Source organism: Vespa velutina, chromosome 4, assembly GCF_912470025.1.
Source record: "Vespa velutina chromosome 4, iVesVel2.1, whole genome shotgun sequence".
Classification (NCBI taxonomy): Eukaryota; Metazoa; Arthropoda; class Insecta; order Hymenoptera; family Vespidae; genus Vespa; species Vespa velutina.
In genome coordinates, this window is record NC_062191.1 from 1689924 (window position 1) to 1694923 (window position 5000).

Genomic DNA, 5000 nt, shown 5'->3' on the forward strand with positions numbered 1-5000 from the left:
AGCCAGTAAGCTCAGGCGCGCCGGAGCGGCGAGAGAGCAGCCATTTTACTCGAACGCGGGTGGTAAACGCCGTGCACACCACCTGACGCCTCGCGTCTATTCTCTCTCTCTCTCTCTCTCTCTCTCTCTCTCTGTCTCCTTTTCCTTCTCTTATTTTCTCTCTCTCTCTCTCTCTCTCTCTTTCTCTCTTTCTTTCTTTCTCTGTTTCTCTGTCTGTCTTTCTGTTTCTCTGTCTGCTTTTTCTTTTTTTATCTTTCTCTTCTTATTTCTCTTTTCCTTATTTACATTAATAAAATACACGTGACATACGCGTTCGTCTCTATTCCATCGTATGCGAATTAAAATCGTCGTCTGCGCAAGGTAAAAGAAAAAAAAAAAAAAAAGGAAAACGAAAAGAAAATTATAATAAAACGAAAAGAAAAAGAGAGAAAAAAAGATAGATAGATAAATAGAGAGAAGGAGAGAGAGAGAGAGAGAGAGAGAGAGGGTGGGAGGGGGAGAGAGAGAGAAAGAAAAAGGGGAAAAAGGGAATTAGGTAGGAAGTATTTCTTAATTAAATTTTTGTGAATGAGAGAGTGATTGAAAAAGCGAGCGAGAGAGAGAGAGAGAGAGAGAGAGAGAGAGAAAAGGAGAAATACGTAAATAAGAAATAAGTAAACAAAATAAATAATAGTTAAGGACTTTTGAAAAAGAAACGCTACTTCGCGAGTGAATTCAAAGAGGATAGAAAGAGATTCGTTCAATCGGAGGTTCAGTGTAGAGGAGAAAGGTGAGGGAGGAAGTGATGGAAGAAGCCTCGTGAATGCGACGGCGATCCGGTGCAGCGTGCACGTGCGCCACGACGGTGGTGAGACGAGTGAGAGACGAGCTCGGTTAGGTGAGACAGGAGAGAGGGAGCCTGTGATGCATGTGTGCGAGCGAGACAGGCTATTTGCTCCCTCTCCAGTCTCTTTACTCTCTCTCTTTCTCACTCTCTCTCTCTCTCTCTCTCTCTCTCTCTCGCGTTTTCTCTTTCTCACTCTCACTTATTCGGAAGCATGCCGTGTGTTGTATACGTGTAAGAAGGAGAAAGAGAGAGAGAGAGAGAGAGAGAGAGAGAGAATATTTCTCTGTGTGTTTACGTGTAACGTGTACGTGTCTGTGTATCATAGTTTTATACGTATTTGTGTGGGCGACAGGAGCGAGAGGGAAAAGAGGGAGAGAGGGACGTCCAACGAACGCGAGGAGGTGCTCTGTACTCCTCTTGTAGCCACCACGAGGTGAGGCTATTCGTTCTGCGCAGGACCGTTTAAATTCGCCGCCTGCTTTGCATACCGCGTTTTCGCCGGCCCTACTCCACCCCCTCTTTACTCCACACAGCCCTCATCCGCCTACCCTCATCGCGACGGCCACAGCCAGCAAACTCGGCACGACCCGCCCTTCGCGATTTTCCCTGACCAACCCCTTCGTCCAAGCGACGAGACGAGATGCATTTCGATACGCTTTTCTCCTTCTTCTTCTTCTTCTTCTTCTTCTTCTTCTTTTTCATCTTCTTCTTCTCTCTTCTTCTTATTTTTCTACCTCTCTCCTTCTTATTCTTTTTTTTCTTCTTCTTCTTCTTCTTCTTCTTCTTACGTTAGCTTTGCTTTTATCTCTTCTTTCTCTTACTCCCGAGAAAGTAATGAGTCTTATTAAGGGCCGAATGAGAGGCAAGAAAAACTTTAGTCCTCGTTTACCAAAACTTTGGAAAATTAGCTGTTTCATCTTATTATCTTGGAAAAACCATCGAGAGTTCCTCCGTTGTTTTATTCTAAGATAATAAAGTTTCCTTTCAAATAGATTTTCAATCGATTAATTTCGATAATATTATGTGTTAACAATTTCATATGTCAATTTTCTTAGATCGGCCGCGCGTGTTATAGATCGGAAAATTTGGCGGGACGATGACCTAGAAATTTTCTTAGATGACGTTTGTTACATCTCGATAACTATTCTCTTTCTTTCTTTCTCTCTCTCTCTCTCTCTCCCCCTCTTTCTCTTTCTATCGTCTTTTACCATTCTATCGAAACTCGAAATATCCGCGTCGCGTAATTAACGGCTCTCCCTCGTCTCGTCTAATTCCGTCTCGAAATTATTTCGCGCGCTGGGTCAGTCGAGTTACGAGCGAGAAAGCATAAACTTTGTCTCGAGAAGGCGGACGCGCGTCGTTAATTGTACGAAAATTTTGAACGCGGACGTACCGATTTACTGCGCAGATCATTCGCTATACGTATGTACGTAATATATATGTTTGCCTATATACATATATCTATATATCTCGTGCATACATAATGTATATTTATATATATATAATATATATATATATATATATATATATATACATATATATAAAAATATACGTATATATATGTATATATATATATATGATATATGCATATATGTATATGTGTATGCGTGAGTGTGCGAATGTGTACGTATTTATATATCTGTATATACGTATTTTGACATGGGTATATACGATGCTCAAAAGTCTTTCTGGCTGCACGCTCGCGTTAATGCTGTCTCACGTAATGAGCGACTTGGCTCCGACGGACGCATATTTTCTTTTACGATGCCTAAATATAATCTTAACGATGTTCTTATGGCCTAGAGCATGGTCGCCTTCGAGAAATTCGAAATTCTGCGCTGCTGCTTCGAACCACCAAAGCTTTACGTGCCGATCTCGATTTACCCCCTCAGCTCAACCCACCGCCATCCCCTATACCCACACCCACATCTTGTAGCCGAACTAGCCAATCCCCCACCACTATCGTCATTTTTATTTACTTTCTCCATCTTTCTTTCGCGAACACTTTCGCTTTCTTAATATCCTTCTCGAATATTTCGTTTCGTTTCGAAAAACAACAAGAACTGTCTAATTGTTTAACTTTAATACGATACCACGATCCTAAAGATATTCCCGTAAAATATATCGATCGATCTCTTGTCGTTTTTTAATTCGATAAAAAAGAAAGAAAAAAGAAAAAGAACATCAGAATAAAATTCTTTCGCTTGACTCGAAATGTACGCGATAAAACTGACTAATTTCGTTTTTCGTATTAATTCGATATTTACATTAATCAATCCTAATCGCAATAGTTCGTCAGATTATTATATATATATATATATATATATATATATATATATCTGCACGTTATATAATTAACTGTAGTTAATTTTCAGAGTGGAAAGTCGAATGAAAATCGAGTCGCATAACTATAACTTTTTCTTCTCGTTATGTCAGAATGAGGGACGAATTACGTTCTCGTTACAGCATTTCCTCGCTGCATCTCTCTCTCTCTCTCTCTCTCTCTCTTTCTGTCTTTTTCTCTTTAACGATCAAGGATCGAAGTCACGTAGAGGTGCGCGTCGATCTCCGCGAGCGATCGTCACGCGTCGACCGATTTTCCCATAAAACCCACGGAACAACTTTCGATCGACGCCAATCAACGATTATTATCCGCATGTTCGACGATCCTCGTCAACGTTGTCGTCGTCGTCGTCGTCGTCGTCGTCGTCGTCGTCGTCGTCGTCGTCGTTGTCGTTTCTTCGATCTTTCGCGCGATCTCGATAACTTCTTGATATCTTTCAAGAGGATCGAGGAAAACGATACTAAACGTGGATGATAAAAAAGAAAAAAAGAATGACAATAAAGGAAGGGAGAGAGAGAAAGGGGAGGGGATATTTAATACAAAATCGTGCGAAGGGAAAAAAGAGGAGAGAGAAAGAAAAACGATAAAAAAAGGAAAGAAAAAAGCAATAGTTAGAATAGCACGACGATAATAGATTACGAACGTTTCAACTTGGTGTCGTTTAAAAACGGTGTTAAAATCCGATTCGATTTTATATTATCGAATCGGAACGGCGGTAGTAGAATAATGAATGATGTATGTACGCGCGGGATAATTATTGTGCCTTCTCTTCTCTACTCCGTACTTCGCGAGAAATCACGTTGAACGATCGCTGGAAACAAACGCCGCCGGCATAGGTCGTAGAGATACGTCGTATCCTACGTATACGTATGTACGTACTTACTTACGTACCTATCTACCTACCTACCTACCTACCTACCTACCTACCTATCTTCCTTCCTTCCTACCTACCTACTCGTACCTACCTAATATACAACAACCGAGTTTATCTTCTTCTTCTTCCTCTTCCTCTTCTTCTTCTTCTTCTTCTTCTTCTTTTTCTTTTTCTTTCTCTTCTTCTTGAGCAAGAACTTTCCATTGCCACAAGAGAATATGGTCCCTGTGGTATTATTACTCTTTAATAAAAAAAAAAAAAAAAAAAAAAAAAAAAAAAAAAAAAAAAAAAAAAAAAGAGAAGAAAAAAAAGAAAGAGCAAAAAATTCAAAATGGACCGTACGAGAAGTTAATAGAGAAGAAATAATATGGAGAGGGGAGGGGGATGAGAGGGTGGGAATCGAGGAGGAGTCGAGAAAAGAAATTTCTTTTTCTCGTTTCTTCTTTTATTTAGTTATATTTTTTACTTTTTTTTTCTCTTTCCTTGAATTCATATTTTATCAAAGGGGGCTCATTAATATCTCTGGTAGTTCGATCTCGAATAAGTACTTACTTACTTAAGTCCGTCTCTCTCCGTCCCGATCCGTCAGTCCGTCTTGTTCGATATTCCTTCTTTTTTTTCTCCTTTACGTGAAACAGAAAGAGAGAGAGAGAGAGAGAGAGAGAGAGAGAGAGAGAGAGAGAGAGAGAGAGCGAGAGCGAGAGGAAATAAAGGAACGACTTCGGAAGGGCTTTCCACTTGTCGTTTTTTCGGTGCCTCGCGGTGACATTTGCGTGTGGCCGAGGCAGGGAGGATGGGGGGAACGTTCGCATCGACACGCTCGCATCGACACGCCAGACGACAATTAACCCGACAAACCAAGCAACCGTCGTTTCTCTTCCCCTACCTCTTCCCGCCCGCCCCCCGATCCTCCTGTACCTCCCTTCATACCCTTTCCCCCCACCCACCCCCCTTTC

General features: G+C 41.1%; 1 protein-coding gene across 9 annotated transcripts in view; it reads left to right on the top strand.

Moving 5' to 3' along the window:
- LOC124948700 (zinc finger homeobox protein 3) overlaps positions 1–5000 on the top strand; it is a 402750-nt gene that overhangs the window by 68529 nt on the left and 329221 nt on the right. For 2 of the 9 annotated variants that reach the window (XM_047492678.1, XM_047492679.1), the window contains exon 1: positions 546–1259. The exons of 2 other annotated variants lie outside the window; for them this stretch is intronic. The gene's annotated coding sequence lies outside the window, so the exon portion shown is untranslated. 5 more of the 9 variants (XM_047492681.1, XM_047492686.1, XM_047492689.1 and 2 more) reach the window with 5 other exon arrangements.